The following is a 10,235-nucleotide window of genomic DNA, read 5'->3' as shown; positions in this document are numbered from 1 at the left end:
AAAAAAAAACGCTATGAAATCCACAAACGTAACCAAAAATGCTAACTACCTTATTTTTAAAAGATCTCTCAAGTTCTGAAGAACGCCTTAATCTAATGTGTATACAAAATAAAGTTGCTCACTGTAGATCTCAATAGATTTTAAATACTACACAGTCATGTCCAGCCCATTCTAAAGTGACTTCAGGTGCAGATCTAATCATGATATCCCTACTACTTAAGAAAATCTACTGTACTTATTTTTTTTTAACCCATTCCTTGAACAATGCTAAATATTGGTTTCAAAGGCACAAGGTAATTCGAGTTAAATTACTTTCCCAAAGTCACACAGCTAGATAGTTTCTGACTTCGTTCAGGCTCTCTCTGACTCAATAGCTGGTTTGAGAGAAACCACCAGCTGCCCCACCATATATTCTTCAATACAGTTATTCATCTTTTCTGCTCCACTAATTTTTTATCATCCACCTTATCTTAGCCCTGTAAATTCCTTGGAAAATCAAGAAAGCAAAAAAAAAAAAAAAAGGTTTATTATCAGGCAAATTAACAAAACTAGGTCATTTGGGGAGCCATATCACAGGAATTACTTGAGTTCCAAGAAACAATAGTTTACCCAGGATAACAAATAGATTGTGATACTATTGTGGGGTACAATGATGAACCTCTGGGTTTGGGAAAGATACCTTTTGCAAGAATGCAAAACTGAGCTTAAAACTTAAATTAAAAGTAAAAGGAGAAATTTATTAATTTGGAAAGTAATGTTGAGAAATGTCAGGAGAATAGCAAGGTGGGATAGATAGCAAGGTGGAATAGCTAGACGGGGAGCTGTTCCTTGAGGGCATGGATGAAAAAGCTGTCTCCCCCCCAGTTACAGAGTGAGTGGAATAACCCTAGGGGTTGTTCCCCCAGTGCTTCAGTTCAGGGGTTTTATACTACTACAGTGAGGATGTGAGTCTAGTATGGTAACCACTGAGGCATTGGGTGGGGGTTTTGGTCTGCCTGAAGACATAGAGGGTGACCCTCCTAGTTCAGAGGATAGATGGATGTCTGAGATACAACTTGATGATATCAAGGATGTGTATCTCTCTGTGCACCTAAAGGAAGATCCAAGGAGGATAATCCTCTCAGATGTTTTGGATTATGAGTCACAAAAATGTAAGGGAGCAAAGGAATTTCCCTGCTTATAGATTGCCGAAACACTTCTCTAGTTTTTGGGGGTACAAATGCCCAGGCCAATACAAGTAAAAGAAATTCAATAATAAGATAATCCCTAAGTGAATTTCCCCTTCTTGCTTTTTTAGATTTTCATTACCAGATCTCATCAAAAGAAAAATTATAATTGCTCCAATCTACTTTCCTTAATGGGTCATCTTCCACAATATGTCTTCAAGAAAACCATATTAAAGAGTTTTAGTAAATATTTTTTGCACATAGGCTTTTGTTCTTTATTTGATTTGAATTCTAGATCAAAATGCTATAGTTGGGTCAAAAAGTATGAACATTTTAAGAATTTGGGGGGCATTAGTTCCAAATTATTTGCAAAATGGATGAATCCATTCACCCATATTTCCATCTGAAGTGCATTGGTATACTAGTGCAACCTGTCTTCTTTTTGTTTGTTTTTTTATTGTATAAAGTAAAACCTGAAAGTTGATTTAATTTTAACTTCTCTCATTATTAGTGAGTTAAAGCATGTTTTAGGTTAGTTAAATCTTTGAAAGTAAAAGATTATATTTTCAAAATGACACCTCCATAATTACTATGTATTTCACTATCTTTACCCCTTCTCATATGGTAGCTAGTGGAAATCTTGAAACCATGCTTACCAGATCCCATTACAGATTTAATTATATTATTTTAACTGGACACTCCTGACTTGACACTCTACTTTGAGTTAGTTTAAGTCTTCCCAGGTTTTTCTAAGGCATCTTCTTAGTTCTATCTTATGCAAAAATATGATTCTGTCATGATCCCTAATGAATAGGCATTCCCTCAATTTTTCTTTGCCATCACAAAAAATAGAGTTGCTATAATTTGGGATAGATAGGTCCTTTTGCCTTACTTCTCATGTCTTTGAAATTAAGACCAAATAGTGGGTATTGTTGTATTAAAAATATATATAAAAGTTCCAAATTATTTTTCAGACTGTTTGGACAAATTAACCACTATATCAATAGCGCATTACTGTCCCATTTTTTCCACATACCTTCCAACATTTGTCATTTTTACTTTTTGTCATATTGGACAATCTGATACATGTGAGATGAGTTGTTTTAATTTTATTTAATCAATAGTGATTTAAAGTCTTTTCTTTTAATTATCGATAGATTTGATTTTTGTCATCAGAAAACTGCCTATTCATATCTTTTGGCCATTTGGCCTCATTCCCTTTATATCTAAAAAAATCCATAGAAACTTGCTGTAAAACTTTCCCCCATTTACAAGTATTCCTCCTAATTTTGACTGCATGCGTTTTATTTATGAAAAAATTTGATTTCAAAATTATTCATTTTATATTCCATGATCTTCCCTATCCCTGGTTGGCCTTATGATCTATATTCAGATATCTAGGTGGTCTATTCCATGCTTCTCTAATTTATTTACAATATTTCATGATATTTACCCTTTACACCAAAATCATGTAGCCATTTTGAGCTTAAGTATAGTGAGATGTTGGCCCATGTCTTGTTTCTGCCAAACTATTTTAGAGCAAATTTTACCAAATATTGAGTTAATCCAAAAGCTTGAATCTTTGAGTCTATCAAACATTAGCTTACTATAATCTAATATTTGTATAGTCTAATTCTGTATGTTTTTCAACTATTCTATGCCACCATTCCATCATTATGTAAAGAATGAGATCTGGTAATCCTGGGCAAGTCATTTACCTAATTTGCTTCAGTTCCTTCCTCTGGAAAAGGAAATGGCAAACCACTCTTGAATCTTGGCCAAGAAAACCCTAAAAGGAGTCACGAAGAATCAAAACAACTGGATATAAAGAACAACAAACATTTCTGGCCACTTTCTCTCACTTTCCTTGACACTGCATATACTTATTTCATTTTTTCTTGTCCTATTGCTATACAGAGCATTTCTAATACAAAATTAAATAATAATGGTATTAATGGACATTCTTGCTTCATCACTGATTTTACTGGGAAGACTTCTAGTTTATTCTCATTGTACTTGATTTAAGTGTACTACTTATCATACAAAGAATAACTTATTTGACTTTTGGGCTTTCTAGGGTTTTTAATAGGAATGGGTATTGAATTCTGTCAAAAGTTTTTCCTGAATCTATTGACATAATACTATTTTTGTTGTTTTGTTATTAATATTTTAATGTTAATCAAAATAAATATTTGTAAATATTTTTATCTTGCATCATCATCAGAAAAACAGAAAAGGTTTCTAATTTTTCTTCTTTTTGGCATTTGATTGTGAACTTTTTATTCACTGATACAAGGTCAATTTGTGTCAAGGTCTGGAAGTGCTTTCTTATTTGTTCTGAGAATTGAGATTCCTACTAAAATTGTTTTGCTCTTTATTTACTCCTGTAATTAATTTCATTTCTCCCTACAGAATTTGGTTATTATGCCATTTGATGCATACATGTTTAATATTAATATTACTTCATAGTAAAATGTAGTTTCCCTGACTTTTTTAAAATTAGATCTATTTTTTTTTGCTAAGATCATAATTGCTATCTTTGGAATTTTTACTTAACCTGAAGCATAGATTCTTCTCTGCCTCTTATTTTAACTCATAAGTTTCAAATGTATATCTTATAAACAACATATTTTTGGTTTCTGATTTCTAATTTGTTTTGCTATTTGCTTCTATTTTATGAAATTCATTCCATTCCATAAGTAGACTGATATAGCTTATATGCCAGTGGTTTCATGCAATACATATTTAAATAGTTCAATAAAAATTTATAAAGGAAATGAAGTGGAAGATAATATTCTTTGATCTGCAGTCAGACTCCAACAATTCCTTCTTTGGCTATGGATAATATTTGTTCATCATAGGTTCCTTATAATAATAGTTTGGTTCTTCACAGTTGATTATCAAACAATATTTTTGTTATTAATTACATTGTTCTGGTTCTGCTTACTTCACTGTATCAATTCATATGTCTTTTCGGGTTTTATGAATTCATCCTATTCATCCTATTTCTGTAAAAACTCTAAATTTAGGAATTTGACTAGAATTCTAAAATAATATTGTGGTTGCTGACTTAAAGATATTATAACAAGCCAAAAATGACTTTAGTAGCTTTATTTACAAAGAGGTAGAAAGAGTGAAAATGGAAAAGAGACAGCTTTTAACAAGTCTACTAACCCTTCTCTAGTGAAGTGAACCTCAGCCCCACAGGGGCTTCCACACATCTGGTGGTGTCTAGGCCCAGTCCTCCAACACCAAAGTTCAAAGGAAAAGATCCAGGAGCAGTCCTCCAAGAAGCAATCCAAGAGGCAAGTTACCAGACAAAGTTCCCTGAACAGGAAGTTCAGGACTTTTTATAGTCCTTTTTCCTGTCCCTTCCTACACTTTATAGGAACCAATTACAGTCTTTCAATTTGCTTAGTACTGCCCACCTCTGGGGTCATCACCCACTTTAGCAAGTGACTTGCAAACAAACACTCTTACATAGTGTTAAATAGGGGTGCTTACATTTTTGATTGAGTAACATAAAAATTGCTGATTGATAGACAAAGTTTGATTCACTCTTCACAATCCCCCCTGAGATTCTTTGGGAGTCTTGTCTCCCCAATTATCATAACCAGCTTATAACTCTGAAGCTATAGGTGCATACATTTACATTCAGAATAATTTACATTCAGTTCAATCAATAATATCCCAAAGTTCACTCTTTTTTTTTAAATTAAATTAAATTTTTTTTTAACCCTTGTATTTCGGTGTATTGTCTCATAGGTGGAAGAGTGGTAAGGGTGGGCAATGGGGGTCAAGTGACTTGCCCAGGGTCATACAACTGGGAAGTGGCTGAGGCCGGGTTTGAACCTAGGACCTCCTGTCTCTAGGCCTGACTCTCACTCCACTGAGCTACCCAGCTGCCCCCCTGCCAAAGTTCACTCTTGATCTTTCTCCAAATAATTCATTTTCTTGATTCAAGAAGTTACAAGCTTTTTTTCCTGAAAATTTAAAAAAAATTTCAAGTCTTGAACTTTATGAAAATTATACATTTCTTATAATTATATTCCTTTACAACTATTTATCAGCACAATTTGTACATGCATTCCTCAAATGATGGACATCTCTCAATTTCCAATGCTTTGCCACTTAGAGCTACTAAACATGTTTTTGTACAAGTAAATCCTTTTTACTTAAAAAAAATAAGGGGGAAACCCTTATCTCTGACCTCTTTATGATATACACTCTCTAGTGATATTGATGAGTTAAAGATTATACATAGTTTTATAGCCCTTTGAGACTGGTTCCATAGTGATCCCCAAAACGGTTTTGGCAGTTCACAGTTTCAATGAGAGTGTATTAACATTCCAATTATCCCAAATCCCTTCCAACATTTATCATTTTCCTTTTTAGTCAAGTTAACCAATATGATAGGTCTGAGGTGTTATCTCAGATCAATTAATTAATCAAATTAATTTAATTTAATCATTTCTCTAATCTGTAGTGATTTGAAGCAGTTTTTCATATGGCTATAGATAACTTTAATTATGTTGTTTGAGAATTACCTGTTCAAACCCTTGACTCTTTTTAAATTAGAGAATGGACTTGTATTCTTATAAATTGAACTTCATTCTCTAGATATTTGAGAAATGAGGACTTTTTCAGAGAAACTTTATATTTTTTTCTAAGATTGTTATTCCCTTTCTCGTCTTGTTTGCATTGGTTTTATTCGTAGTGTAAGGGAGTAAAGGGGGTTTTATGGGTTCAATATATTAAAAGGTTAGGGGAAATTTCCTCAATTAAGAAATAATCTCATGTCAAAATTGACTTTTATGGTGATTTATTTACAGTTAGGAAGGTTGAAGGTCGGGAAACTGAGAGAGAGAAACTCTGGCCTGGACCAGTGGCCTGGACCAGAGGCCCAGACCAGGTAAGAATTTAGAGGCCCAGCAGAGGGGCACAGAGGTTAATTAAACAAGGCCTTTTATAATTAGAGAGGCAAGAGAGGCCTGCCAAGGGAAGAGAAAGAGAATCAGCCTAACTTACCCACGTGATAATTCAAAGGGAAGCAGTCAGAGGTCCCACCAGAGTCTCAGCATTCCAACACTCCTCCATGAACCAGAAGAGGTCCTCACCAGATGCTCTCTTCCACTGAAGACTTTCGCTGACTGAAGAACTTCTCCTTTTAAAAAGGTCACTTATGCGTCACTTCCTGTTCCTCCCTCCTAATTTGCATGTCCAATCACAATAGATGATTCTCATAGTACTGCTTAGGGGGCAGTCAGTTGACTCTAGCACACTTGGGTTATGGACCTCCCAGAATTAGAGGTGTTCTCACCTTTGGTAATTAAATCGAAAGATGGGCAGTATAGACTTAATCTAATTATCACAGTAGAAACTCTTTTAAATTTAATGTAATAAAAATTTTCTATATTACTGAATTATGTAAATGAAGGGCCTAAAATGAATATTATCTCTAGGGTATTTTGGAGCCCTTGGTTTACCAAGTTGTGAAAATGAGGTACAGGATGAATTCTGAGAAGCAATGAAAGATCTATATATAACAGAGTGAAGTCAACACAGCCAAGAAAAACTACAACAATTGAAATAGGGAAGAATGACCATACACTCAAAAATAAATGAATAAAAATAAAAAAGTTATATAAATCATGAATGAGGAGATGAGAAGACATCCCCAATACACTCCTTCATGAAGGTGGAAAGTCTACCATGTTACATATTGTGAACTTTTGAACTTTTTGGTAGGCAACTTTCTCAAGTTTAGAGAAAGATTTCATCATATGAGTACTGTTCTTTTTTTTTAAAAGTACTAGTGTCAAGAAAGATGGCCCACAAGTACCAAATCTCAAACTATCTGATAATTATCTAAACAGTCTGATATTGGCTAAGAAATAAGTGCATCAATGGAATAGGCATACAGAGTTAAATGATCTTAGCAACCTAATGTTTGATAAACCCAAAGATTTCTGCTATTCTGTTAAATAAAAGTATTTAGGGTTAGATAAAAGTATTTAACAGAAACTGCAAGAAAATTGGAAAATAGATATAGATCAACATCTCACACCCTTACCAAGATGAGATCAAAATATGATTTAGAGGTAAATAAATTATGGGCACATAGAACAGTTTACTTGGTAAAATGAAGTAAATTAAGACATTGACCAGAAAACCTATTTTTCCCTGGGGAAAGTAGAAATCAGAAATGAGCTTTCCTGTGAAGGTCAGTCAGCTGAGAACCAAAACGACACAAGTCAGGATCCATGAGAAAGTAACTCCCTTACTCACAAGCAGCCAGTCCCCATGCTACTGACAAATATAGCTTCCAGATGATAAGGGTTGCTTGCTCCATCAAGGTTATACTGTTTCATTAATGAACATTGTTTGCTTTTTTATCCTGCACCCTATAAAAACTGTACTATAATTTCAGTCCAATGCAACTTTCATTATGAAGGTTTGCCCTGACCAGTAATAAATAATTATTGTTTCCATTAATTTGAACTTTTGGGTGACTGGACTCGCTTAATGAAGTGCACTATTTCAGATGGAAGCCCTAGTGAGATCTCAAGGCCCAGGACCAGGAGGTAAGGACTTCTGAGACAGCTGCTGTGAGAGAGCATATCTGTGTGTGTGCTTGAGTTAGGGAGAGATTTCTGGGCTCATGGTATACAGTTGGGCTGGAGCCCATGAAGGAGTCTTGAACTCTTATCCCTTTGGGGGATATTTCTGAATTAGGACTTGGAGAGTATGCAATTCCCATTTCTCTCGAGGGATTGGGTCAGAAATCTGAGGAAGTGAGTGGTACCTTCTTTGAATCCCGCCCTTGGTTCTGGTATTTGAAATCTTGGACAAATTTTAATAGGCATTGGAATCATCTGTTCTGAAAATCAGATCTGTTTTACTCTGGAGGTCTGGTCTGTTTTGCCCAGAAATTTTGGTCTGCTCTAGAGTTCTGGCCACTCCAAGGCTGTTTGCCTTAGGTTGCTGTTCAGGAAATCTGGATCCAGTGAAGGTTGGTGGGCCACTAGATGTGGCATTAAGCCCATAACCTGATTCCAAGTTGAGATGTCTCTTGGAACTTCAGGTCACCATCAGGCTCAGGTGTATGAGTGTGTAATTAAATGTGTGTCTTGTGGATTTCTGTTATGTCTTTGTCTTTGTGTGGTTTGTTATAATGAGTCAGTCCTCATCATTGGACTCTTAGACCAATACATTATTTAACATGTATTATTTTTTTTAATTTTTAATTAAAAAATTTTTAAATTTTGAATATTTTCCCATAGTTACATATTTCATGTTCTTTCCCTCTCCTCCAAGCCTCCCTAACCCCCCTTAGCCGATGCACAGTTCCACTGGGTTTTACATGCATCATTCATTGATCAAGACTTAATTCTATATTATTAATAGTTGGACTAGAGTTATCTTTTAAGAGTCTATATCCCCAATAATATCCCCAATAGCACATGTGTCCAAGCAGTTGTTTTTCTTCTCCCGTTAACATGTATTCTTAAGAATTTTCAGCTGTTTAAAAAAAGGCAGCAGCTGATTATGGAACTCGAGTTTCCCCTGGTATGTTCCAAATCTTGTGTGAGTTGGAGTGGCCTACATTCGGGGTTGAATGGCCCCTAAAGGAGACTGCAGATTTCTCCTGTAAGGTTATTCTCAGACTGACAGCAGCACAGTTCAGCTTGTGGGGGGTTGGGCAGTCTTTGGGTCAATAACAATCCCTGCAGGCAAAAGCTAAGAAATAGTGAAGCCCTCCAGCAGCTCCATGAAGATTCCTAGTGGTTTGGACACTTAGAAAGGGGAACCAAGGACTGAGTGAAAATGGGTTACTGGTTAAGGACTAATGGAAAGAGAACATAAGGCAAGAATAAAGACACACAGACACAGAAAGTTTTGGCATAAGGTAGACAGAAGTGAGTAAGCTCTGGTGGTCAAGATGGTTAGGAGCTCTGATGGTGAAGATGGTTAAGAGCTTCCATCATTCAGAGCTCTCTTCTCAACTGTCATATATCTACTTTTATTGGGGTTACAACCGTTTATGGTGGGAAGCAGAGAGCCAAGTGGTCTGATACATATGTAATCATCAGGAGATACAAACTGTTGGAACCTGAAATAACTGGTAGAGCATGGTCCATGAGGCCAAAGGTCTTGATACAAATGCTGATTGATTGTTGAAGGTAAGACTGAGATAACTGACCAGTCTTCCAGAGTGTAGCCTTAGGGAAGGGCTAGGAATTTGGCAGGGTCGAGGTTTAATTCAGCTCAAGGTTACAGAAATCAATCATAAGCAATACAAGAGTCAGTTTTGGGGCACTCTTAAAATAATATCAAGATTAATGTATACCTGGATTGCTACATATCCCCCCCTTTTTTTCTAGAAAAAAAAATATTAGAGTGAGTAGGAAAAAAAACTTTAAAATCTCAAAAAAAAGGGTAAAAAACTAATTGTAGGAATAAGATTAAAAATTTGAAAAAGATACAAAATGAAATCTTGGAATCAAAAGATTCTTGTTAAAAAAATAATGTTGGAAAATAAAATTTCAAATTTTAAATCAGAAAATGTGTTCTTAAGAAGTCTAAATTAATCTGAAACATAAGTTCCACAACCTGTGGGACACATAGTATATAGAATTTTATCCACTGGCAGTCAAGGATGTAGGAAGTTGTCAAGCCTTTAAAGTGAAAAAAGGGTCTAGTTTGAGACAAAAGGGAAGTCTTATTTCCCTGTCTGATATTATGTCAGATTTTCGGGATGGTGGAGCCAAGGTGCCAGCCGCATAGAGAATCTTGAATCAAGTTGGAATCTTGGTACAAGGCTGACCTGCGTTTGAGGGTGTCAAAACACTGCATTCTTTTATTTCCAACCAGGACCTTAGCAACCAATATCCATCTATCTCATATGGATTATAAGTCTCTTTAGATCTTAGGCTTTCTGGCAAATTGTAAAGTCTTTGTCGCAGTTCCTTCTTCTGAAATCAGACACAATAATTCATACTAGGCCCATGATATTTACCAAATACTTGCAGGTTCCTACATCCTTTAGCTTTTGGATAAGAAAATAGG

This window comes from Gracilinanus agilis, chromosome X (genome assembly GCF_016433145.1).
Source record: "Gracilinanus agilis isolate LMUSP501 chromosome X, AgileGrace, whole genome shotgun sequence".
Classification (NCBI taxonomy): Eukaryota; Metazoa; Chordata; class Mammalia; order Didelphimorphia; family Didelphidae; genus Gracilinanus; species Gracilinanus agilis.
Note: the sequence above shows the minus strand (reverse complement) of the source record.